The sequence below is a fragment of the Mustela nivalis genome, assembly GCF_964662115.1.
Source record: "Mustela nivalis genome assembly, contig: HAP1_SCAFFOLD_494, whole genome shotgun sequence".
Taxonomy (NCBI): domain Eukaryota; kingdom Metazoa; phylum Chordata; class Mammalia; order Carnivora; family Mustelidae; genus Mustela; species Mustela nivalis.
In genome coordinates, this window is record NW_028136162.1 from 65,060 (window position 1) to 76,288 (window position 11,229).

Consider the following 11,229-nt stretch of genomic DNA (forward strand, 5'->3'; position numbering starts at 1 on the left):
ACACTTCCGGTGGAGGCTAAGTACAAAGAAATAACTGCTCCACGGTGAGGACAGCAGGGCAAGTGCAATGGCCATTGGCAAGTGAACCTGACTTCAGCCTCAGACAATAGGGAATGGGGGGGGGGTACTGTGGCAGAGTGGAGATCGCTGGGGATGGGAATTCAGGCCCAGATATGGCCCGCGTCTCCCTTTTTCCCCCCACAACCTGGAAACTCTAAATTTCTAAAAGGTAAAATCTCACAATTTTTAAAGATCTGACGACTTTAAGAAAATGTTCAAAACAGTGTGCAGGTTAAACATTTCTGTGAGCTGAATACAGGCCCCGCTTTGCCAGCCTGTGACGTCCTACTCTAATAGGACAGAACAAGGAGAGACTTCTTTGTGCCCCACTTTCCTGGTCTGTAAAATGGGGATTAGGAGGTCTCTGGCTATAGATGGTATGTGTGTGTCTCCCCAAAATCGTATGTTGAAACCTAATCCCCAGTGGGACAGGATTAGGTGGTGGGGTTTTGGGGAGGGTAGAGTTCTCAAGAATGGGATTAGTGTTCTTCTAAAATAGACCCTATAGATCTCCCTTGCCCCTCTGCCATATGAGGACACCAGGCAGTGTCCTCTGTGACTGAGGAGGTGGTCTCTCGCCAGACTCTGAATCTGCTGGCACCTTGACCTTGACGAGAAATTTCTGTTGCTTAACAGCCTTCTAGTGTCTGGTCTTCTGCTACAGCAGCCTGAGCAGACAAGCCAACCAGCATCACGGACTTGTCACGCGTTCACCTGAGTGGGCACTTAGAATGCTGCCTGGTGTGTAGAAATGTGAGCTTTCAGGAGCGTGAGTTCAGGAGAGGAGGTGAGAGGCAGGTCTCCTGAGCTGTGATAGCTCTTTTCAGGAGGGGCCATTAAGGGGGAGAAGTGGGGAGAGGAGACTTTCTCAGGGCACCTGCAGAAATGTCACGCCACTGATCTCACGCATTAACACTCACATCCCAAGTGGAGCCTTCTGCCAGCCCTTCGGCAGGGCCTCATGTCCTTGCTGTGGCCTGGGGGCGATGGCCACCCCTCTGTGCGTGATGACAGCATGAACCCCAGCTCTGGTTCAGGGACCTGTGAGTGCAAAAGCAACCCTTCCCACTCCCACCTTTGCTTTTTGCAAACGACAAACTGGTTTTGACACTTTTACCTTGAGCATTCGCCTTTGAGCAAGGATCCCCAAACCCTAGATTCAGACTCAGCCATACATCGTTCTGGGGGTTGGGGATACAGAAGGGAATGAGACAGACCTGTTTCCTGTAGCCACAGGGGCTTATTTTTTAGTGAGGAGAGAGGACAAAGGACAAATAAACAAATAAGCACCTTGAGAGAATTCCAGAGAGTAGGAGGTGTTATAAAACAGGTGTGTCATTCTAAGTATTATCTAAGGATGTGATGTTTGAGCTGAGACCTGACAGATCAGAAGGAGCCAGACTTGTGAGGTCTAGGCAGAGCGGAGAGCAAGTGCAAAGGCCCTGAGGCTGGAACAAGCTTTGATGTGGCCAGTGTGACAGTATAATAAGCTTGGAGGAGTGGGGTGAGGCGGGGGCGGAGGCCAGGCAGTGCAGGGCAGGGTAGCCTCCAGCAGGGAGTCTGGACTTTACTGTAAGTACAATTGGCCACTGGAAGGAGGGTTTCATTACAGGAGCTGCCACGACCTATTTGCAGAACTGCCTAGCAGGAGACACCCACCCCATCCAGCACTTTCTCTTCCTGCGTTAGCAGCATTAAATTTCAGCTGTATACTGGAGGCCCCCCCCCCCCCCCCCAGCTCCCAAGTATCCTGATGCCCCAGCCCCAGCCCCACCTCCAGGGCACTGATTTAATTGGTCTGGGTGTGGCCTGGGTACTGGGATTTGTACAAGCTGCCCTGTTCTGCTTACGAGCACCTCCTGAGTCTGTGGTGAGAAGCCCACCTTGGGCTCCCAAGATAGGGCTCGGAGCCCTACAGGTTGGTCCCCAAGGTCTTCTCCCTTCCTGAGCTGGCCTGAGGTCTAAAAGTGGGCTGGGTGGGGTCAGGGTGGGGAGGGGGGACATGGGGTGATGGGAGGGGGCGATCCACAGCCTTCCTTACAGGTAGGGCGGTTGAGAGGAATGGTATAGAACCCCTTCGAGAAGCTAAAAAGAAAGCAGTGTGGAAAGCAGTGGGTGGTTCCCCCCCCCCAAATTAGCAGCAGAACTACCCTAGCATCTAGCAATTTCACGTCTGGTATTTGTAAGAAGGAAATGAACTCATTATCTGGAAAAGATACCTGCACCCCCGTGTCCGCTGCAGACTTACTCACGACGGCCCAGACATGGAAGCAGCGTTGGTGTCCGCTGAGGGATGGATGAGTGCACAGAGACGAGGTGGTGTGTAGACACACACCACGGAATGTGGCTCAGCTGCGAGAAAGGAGACCCCGCCCTTTGGGACCACGTGGGTGGACCTGGAGGGCATTATGCTTCGTGAAATAAGTCGAACAGAGAAAGACAAAGACTGTAGGAGCTCAATTAGATGTGGCATCTTAAAACGAAACAAAACACGGAACTCCGACAGAGAAGACTGGTGGCTGCCAGAGGTGGGGGGCGAGGGGTGAGCAAAATGGGTCAAGGTGGCCCACAGGTGCAAAATGCCAGTTACGAGCAGGGACAATATATAGCGTGGTGACCACAGTTCATGATGCTATGTATTTGCAAGTGGTTAAGAGAACAGATCTTAAAAATTCTCAGCACAAGACATAGAAAAACATTTAACTGGGTGATGATGGCTATTAACTAAACTCCCTGTGATAACCATTTTACAAAATATCCGCGGATCAAATCTTTATGCTGCACACCTAAAACCAATATGTGCCTATGGGTCAATTATGTCTCAATGAATAAAAAAAAAGCTAAAAAGGATCTACAAGCATAAGCAATGACTTTTAGAAGCAATTTCCATGTGTCCATTCGTGGTACTAATGTCTCACTGTGCGTGCCAGAGGTGGGGGCTGCAAGAAGGCTAAGTAGGATTATCCCCACTTTACAGAGGAGGGATCTGAGGTTCAGAGGGACACAGCCGGTGTGTGAATCAGGAGGTCTGGTTCTAGAATGCATCCTCTTAATCCTGGGACACACGGATTCTCAGAGATGTGTTTTATGACTAGTCTTCTATACCCTCTTCATCTCCTGCCCTAGTGGAAGCCACTGCTACCCAGAGGCACCGAAGGATGGTGATGAACAGGAAGAGGAGCTTTGGGACAGCTCTGAGGCAGAAGCTGTGGGTGCCCCCCCCAGGTCCTTCCTCAGTTTACAGGACCCCAACTTTGTTAAGGAGGTAGAGGCTGGTCTTGGCAATAAACCAGCATGGTCCTCAGAAGGGTGAAATCAGCCCTTAAGGGTGTCTGCAGGAACCTGTGAGGACTTTTTGGTTGTCACAGTGACTGGGAAATGTTTCTGGCACCTGGGTCGGGGCGCGAGGGGAGTGGGCAGGGATGCTGAATAAATTGCACATTCCACACAGTGAAGAGCAGCCCCATTTCCAGCATGACTTTCCAGTGTCCCACACTGGAAACAGTGGGGGAAGTAGCTCTTACAGCTGGTTACCTGATCTCAGAAATGAACCCCATTTCACATACAAACACAAAAGATGTTTTGCCTGGTTCTCCTCTGCCCTGAATTTTCTGGAAATGTAACCACTAAGTAAACTGAGGGAAGACTGTAGTTTGTTTTGTTTAGAAATTTGGGGTAATTGTTCACTATCTGGGAAAATCACATTGTTTATGGCCATAGCACTTGCGGTATTTGAGCTGTCCAAACCACGTGTTCATACCCCACTGGGTTGTAACAGATTTAGTGACCCCACACTAGTGCGGGCGTCTGACTGCTTCGTTATGTCTTCCAGTGTCTAAGATACTGCCATACCTATGTTTACCTATACCTCACTTTCCTCTTGGTTTTCCTTTACATTATAGTCAGGGTATTTGATCAATTAAGAAATGTACAGATGAGTTATTTTTATCTGTGAATTTATTTCAGGTAAAACTTGGCAAAAATATTTGCTCTAAGAAGAGGGTGTCTGATCTGCTAATCTTGGGACCCACTGAGCTAATTCAAATGAAAAGCCCATTTCCCTTTGCCAGTCATTGGCTTAGGCATGAGTACAAAAGCCAACCCTGGACCAATGAGACAGGACACAAAGTCTGCTGGGGTAAGGATTTTGCTCTCTGATTAAAAGAAAAACAGCATGGAGTTCTGCTCTTTATTTCCACTTTGTATGAAGATGTGATGTCTGGAGCTGCAGCAGCCATCTTGAGACAATGAAGCAGCAAGACCAAAGACATGAGGAGGACAGATGATCAGAGAACGGGAAGATCCTGAGTCTTTGAAGACATTAATTTACAAACAAACTGGCTCCAGGGCTCCTCTGCCTCAGACTCTTGTTAAGTGAGAACTAATCTTTCTACTGCATAAACCACTCCCAGACAGGAATTCCATTACCTGCAGTGAATACATCTTGATTCACATTCAAAGGATTAGGACACAAAGTCACTAGGAACTGAAGTAGGATTCCCTCTTCTCTGAGACATCCAGAAAAGGATGGAAAGTGTCTGTCTCTAGAACAGGCAAGAAATGCAGCTTTTGGATGATCTGATTGTCCACAGAGCATGAACATATCCTGAACTTGTTTTTCATTCTCCTTTCAAAAAGTTCCTCTCTTCTGGCCGCTGAGGTGGGTCAAGTCACCCACTGGGGCCTGCCTAGGAGCCAAGAAGAAAGTCCATTGGCAACATTCTTCACCTAACACATCTGGCTTCCACCTGGCCAAACACATCTTGCTCATGGTCCCAGGGGATGACCCTGTCCATCAACTCATACAAAACCTACTCACAACTCTGAGTTTGGTGTCGAATTTGCCTACATTTCAAGTAGGGCCCAGGTGTGCAAAGCAGTGGGATGGGCCTTTATAAGACAAGGCTACATGTCAGAAGCCAGGACCACTGGACAATTAATGTTTTGGTATCCTATTAAGAGACTGTGTGGAATTCAAGATGGTGGTGGTCTCTGGTGAGAGAGAATTCTATTTAGTGTGGGTCTGGGCTGGAGGAGAAGCTCTGAAGACCACGTCCACAGGTGGTCTTCTACCAAGGAGGCATCACGCTACCTGATGTTAAATTCCCAAGGGCATCTGTTGTAGCGTGATGAATATTTAGTTCTGTTTGCTCATCACTGAGCAAGGAGGAGTTGGACAAGCAGAGGCTCAGCCAAGGCCTTTGGGAATTTCTCAGAAGCGTCATAAAGAGGGGAGCGTGTAGGGTGTGCTAAAAATATTCATCAAATAGATGCAGGACAGGCACGATGGGAGGAGGGGAACATATCAGAGAACAAAGTACATTTTCCCTAGACGATCGTGTCCAGTCCTATGGCCTCGAATAACATCGGTGCTCTGGTGACTCCCAGATTTAGGCAGCCAGCCCCAACCAGCTCCAGACTTGTCTATCCAGCAGCTCCTGAGCGCTCAGAACCCCAGGTCATCTCAAACCCAACACTGCCATGACTGATTCTGGATCGTCCCCTCTACCCCCACAGGCTGTCTAAGCACAGGGTTCTCTCTTGCTCATCCCAATGCGTAACCAGTGTCTGGCACACAGTAGCTGCTCAATAAACACGTGGGCCCCGACAAGCAGCCAGAATGCTCTCTTGCTCTGTATAGCAGTTTCCTAAAACCTTCATACCCTAATCTCATGTAGAGCATTTCCCCTACATCAGGCAGGAAGACAAAACAGGCATACTCCAAGGGCTCCCTCTGCCCAGCCTCCCTGCCGAGGTAGGACACACACGTGGTACTCTGGTTCACTCCCCAGCACCCAGGGCCCTCCGTGGGAATTTGATTCAGCTGGGTCTGGACTTGGCATTTTTTTAAAACAAATATCTCCAGGTGATTCTCATGTAACTAGAACATGTGGCCCCGGCTGCCAGAAAACAGAAACAAGGCCGGGCTGTATCTTTCAGACATTAAGACAGAGAAATGGCCTCCGAGGCCTGCTGACCCCAGTGGAGAGGGAGAGGACGCTGCTCACCCAACAGCTGTTTCCATGGTGTCCACCTTGACTAAAAGGTCAGGCCCCTCGGACCATATTAGTGTCCCCCTCCACCACATCACATGTGTTGGCTATTTGCCTCCCCAGCAATGAGGCTTCTTTCACTGGGATCCTCTGAATTTATGTTCTCCAGGGCTTCGGGGGCTCAGTGGCACTGTCCCCAGCTCCAGGGTGGGGCCTGAGGGCCTGGCCGATTCATTTCCTTGGCCAGCGTTGGTTTGAAGTGAGTGCATGACTTAGAGCAGTCCCATTAGACGGATGCCTGGGGCGACGGTGGGCATTTCCAGAAAAGAGCCATGTTCTTTCCTGTTGGGCTTGAACCAGAGATGGCAAGAGGACCACTCTTCAGCGGCCAACCCGGACACCTCAATTATGATAACAGCCAGTGTTCACTGAGGGCCTGCCGAGCTCAGGCGCCGTGCTAAGCACTTGACATTGACGAGCTCATTTCACCCTTTACCACAAACCAGGCGATAAGTGCTACGATCATCGTCATTTACTGGATGACAACACCGCGGCTCAGAGAGGTTAGCTAATGCTGCCCAGATCACACAGCTGCGCAGACAGCCAGGCAGTCTGGCTCCCCTAACCACGGAGCCAGAGCCTGCCCACCCCCTGGAGCTGGAGGGAAACCAATGGAAGTAAGAGCAGAGATGCAGGGGGACGGATCTTCCGGACAGCATCTGAGCCCTGAGCGCAGCCGGGCCTGAAGCTAGAGTTACCGGAGCACTTTTGGTTATAAAAGCCAAACATGTCCCTTCTTTTCTCCTTCTGCTGCTTTGAGATTTTTCTCCCTCTCTTTCTGTTGCTTCCAAGAGAAACGATCCTGATTACTTTACAGCCCTTTTATGAAAATACCCCTCATATTCCATTTGCGACTTGCACACAGCAGCTGCTCAGTAAACAGCACCAGATGCGAGCGGAGACTGCTCTTCTGCCCTCCCCCACCCCCCTTCACTGCTGGGTGTGTAACCCTAACACCCACTGCGGCCAGTTGCCACTTCCCCTTTCAGCTCCAAGTGAGGCCTAGTTCCCTAGCAACCATCCCAATTAGGCAATCACACCATTTATCGGGATGCCAATTAATTATAATGATCCTAATGATCTTCCAACTAGGTAGCGCCTTGGATCCGATCAGGGGCATTGCAGACTCCCCAAACCCTGGTCATCACAAGGAAGCCTGAGGAGCCCTACCTTCCATGTCCCCCAGCCATGCAGGGCCCAAGCCTGATACAAAGCTGGGAACCTCAGGGCCACCTCTCCAGCGAGAGGCCCAAGTGACTCCATCACCAACCACAAGAGGGCCTCACCTGTAGGCGAATTTAAACCCTTCCACCATTTATGCTTTCCGTGGGCCTGGACCTTCACCTCCGATGTCATGCTTTTCTCTATCAGCCACATTTGATCTGTGCCTTTGCATTCTGAGAAGGGAAAGTGTGTGCATACTTGTGGAGGGTCGGGGGAGGGAGTAGGAAACGTGGCGAGGCAACTGCACATTTTCCTTAGGGCAACCCCCCTTCTGCAAACCAAAAACAAATCTGAGACTCCCCCCAATAGTGGAGATTTGGGGGATTATTGATGGGCTTCTGTCTTTCTAACCTTTATTGTCTACTGTGTTTTCTTCCATTGAGCAAGTACTTCCTCTGTGCTTGGAAGAAAGACCAAAGTCATGGAGGGAGGAGAGTGCAGTGGGTCAGAGTGGACCCCGGACCCTCATGGCCTCTCGCATCCAGGCTCTACCACTGACCAATTTTCAGTAAGTTACGATCCCCTTTGCACCTCCACTTTCCTCATCTTTAACATGATGAAAATCCCAAGATCTATCTCACAGGGTTTTGGGGTGGATTAAACAAGTTAGTACGTACACGGGGTTAGATCAGTGTTTTGCTCATAAAACACCATCATCATAAGTCTAGATAAAGCTCTTTCCTCGAACGGCAAGCTGGTCAGGAATTCTGATATTCTTTTTTTTTTTTTTTCCCCTGGAGGACTCAATCAAAGAACAGACTTGGCTGCGCTGGGTGATATTCCAAGTCTGGCTAACTTAGGAGACCAGAAGCTGTCCCCTTGAGGCATGTCCAAACAGATTAATTAAACCTATCCAGGGAAAGGAAGAGGCAAATGTCATTCCTAAATCAACAGGCACACGCGTCACAGTATGCAACTACACTACAACTAGGTCCTCCGGATGGCGACTGAACACAGCTGTCAGGCGGGGGATGTGTGTTCATGAACACATGTGAGCTCAGGCACACACGCGTGTGTACACACACACACACACACACACACACTCACTCTCCCACACAGCCACACAGTCCTTCTCCAAGCCCAGGCTTTTTACAATTAACTCGTTATTCAACCCTTAAGTTTGAAAACTTAACATGTTATTAGGGTTTTTAAAAAGCCATAAATTCAAATTAAAAAAAACCCCAAAACTGTACGCAAAGCCCAAACACCAAACCCACACTGACTCTCAGCCATGGCCGTTATGTCAACACTGGGCATTTATGTATATACACTTGGCCCGAGGGAAGCAGATCCTTCATGAGCAAAAGTCCAAGCAGCCACCAGCCAAGCCTGTCGCATCGCCCTTCAAGCTGCTTATTACAGTGCTAAATCACATCCCAGACCAACTCTTTTGGTGTGTGTTCTCCCCTCCATGATGTAGGACAAGGAAAGCTGGGAGACCCTCTCTTACAGGGTGAGTGGTCTCCAGTCGGTCCCATGTATGAATGGCTTTAATTTAATTAAAACCCTCCAGTGGCTCTGTATTGGGAAGCGCAGAGAAGAAATCCCCTTCACTATTAACTACGAGATGAGAACGGCTCTTACTGCTCTGGGGAGAGACACTGCTGTCCTCCAGGGAAAGCCCATCCTACCCTCTTCCCTGTCCCCAGAGAACAGGCTCTAGAGCAGCCTCCCCTTCTCTGCCCAGAAAGGAAGGGAGGGTGTCGCTGTGGGACAGAGGCAGGGGCAGGTGGAGAGGCCGGGGTAAGCATCCTGGCAGGCACAGATGTGCAAATACCCAGATTCAAAGGTAAGCTGAATGTAATTACTTGGTTAATTAAATATTGACTTTTAACTCAAAAAGTGATTAAAATAAGCTGCCGGAAAGAGAGGAGAGGGGGCAGGGAAGGAAGCTGAACTTTCAGGAAGGAGGAAGATTGCCCTACTGCGTGCAAGGAACGTGGTCTTCAGTCTTAAGGCAGGTAGGAAACTGCGGACAGAGGTCACTGTGCAAAACTAGGATTTGCGGGTGTCTCTTTACACTCTCCGTATCTAAGACCGTATCTCTTCATGAGGCTGCTCTGAAAGCGAAAGAGCGAGCCTCTGGCTCAGGAAGATACTGATCGTCGCGGTTCCCTGGAACTAACGCGGTACCGGGTACGAGGACATGCTCCACAGATACTCTGTAGAACGAATGAATGAACTACTAGAAAGAATTAAATTAAAAAAAAAAAAAAAAAACCACACACACACAGAAAAGAAAGAAAAGTGCACTCCTAGAAATCGCCTCACTGGCACACTTCTGAGCCCCTCGGGAGCCCGCGGAGGGGAGCATCTCTCCACAGGCGATGAGAACTGGTTCTGACCTGGCCTGGAGGAAGTTTGTCTTTTCAATCCTATTTGCCCTTTCGGTATCTGCGAGTTCCCAGTCACCCTGAAGATCCGGTCCACCGCTTTCCCGTGTCCTGCCTGGACAAGCCCCACGTGGCCTGGCTTCTAGCCGGTCCGCTGGGTCTAAACTCAAAGGGGTCAAGGAGGCCATCCCCCCGCGGCCGGCGGGCGCGGGCGCGCTTCCCCCGGGGTCCTCTAGGGCTCCGCGTGCCTTCCGCGGGTCAGGGGCGCGATGGGAAGTCTTCCCCGGCTCGCCCGGCCCGCCGGCGGGGTCAAACGGGTCATCCCCCCGCCGCCCGCCGGCGCCGGAGCCTCCCGCCCGCCCGCCGCGTCCCACCTCCGCGCGCCGCGCTGGGGCCGGAGCGGGGCGGTCGGGACCGGCCCCCGCTCACCTGGGCGGCGCTGCGGCCGCTCGGCGCCCCCGCCCCGCCCACCTGGGCCCCGCGCGCCCCACTCACCCGCGCGCACGGCCCCGGCGGCCTCACCCCGCGCGGGGCGCCGCCGCCTTTGCCGCAGCCCGGCCGGGCCGCGGGGCGCAGGGGACTCCGCGCCGCTGCTACCGCCGCCGCCGCCGCCGCATCCCCGGCGAGTGCCGCCGCCGCTCCGCCTCCCCTCCCTCCGCCTCCTCCCGCCTCTCCGCCCCCCTGGCCCCGCCGCCGCCGCCGCCGCCGCCCCCCCCCCGGCCCCCGCCCCGCCGCACCGCCCTCGCCAAAGTCCGGCTCCGCGCCCCGCCCGGGCGGTTCTTACATCGCCCCAGCCCGGCCGGCCGCGCTGCCCGAGCCAGCCCCTTGGCACGGCGCGGCCCGGCTCTCCGCCCGCCAGCCCGCCCGCCGGCCGGCCTCCGTGCGCGGGGAAGGCGAGCGTGCGCCGGGGCGGGGGCGCCGGACCGGGAGACGCGGGCGGCCGGGGGCCCGGGGCCGGGGGACCCCATGCGGCGCCCTCCCCGCGCCCCCCGCGCGCCAGCGCTTTACCTCTGGCTCGATGGACGCGTGGCCCGGCCGGCCCGGTCCTGCTGACCCCCCGCGCACGGCCTTGGTTCCGAAGTGCGGCCCCGGACGGGGCAGCAGCGGAGAGCGGGGGTCCGGGCAGCTCTCGGCCTCCCGATGCCTCGGGACCCGGCTGGCCGCGCTCCCGGCGCCGAGCGCGCACCCTCGCCGGGACACAGACGCACACTCACCCGACACACACTCGCTCCCGCTCGCCCTCGGCGGAGAGTTGAAACAGCTGTGGGATTCGCCCAGGAGCTGGAAATGAGGGAGGGACGCGAGCCAGAGCAGTGAGTGTGTGTGTGTGTGTGTGTGTGTGTGTGTGTAACACACAAACGGGGGGGCATAGCTAATAAATCAAATACTGCAATAAAGTGAGGAGGACCATTGATCAGGTCCACTTGGCTGGAAACGAAGAGAATCCTTGCCTCTTTTCCGCTTTCTCTCCTTCCTCGGAGCTGGAAGGAGCCAGTGTTCCGCGGGGCGTGTGACAGCCGCGGCCGGGCGCTCCCCTCGTAATGACACGTTAATAAATG

At 53.1% G+C, this 11,229-nt stretch overlaps 1 protein-coding gene across 1 annotated transcript in view; it reads right to left on the minus strand.

Moving 5' to 3' along the window:
* The window catches only part of LOC309857193 (extracellular sulfatase Sulf-2-like), a 75,329-nt gene extending 64,449 nt beyond the window's left edge, over nucleotides 1-10,880 (minus strand). Inside the window, exon 1 of the mRNA XM_082750005.1 lies at nucleotides 10,679-10,880. The gene's annotated coding sequence lies outside the window, so the exon portion shown is untranslated. The remainder of the gene's footprint in view (nucleotides 1-10,678) is intronic.
* Nucleotides 10,881-11,229: the final 349 nt, after the last annotated feature.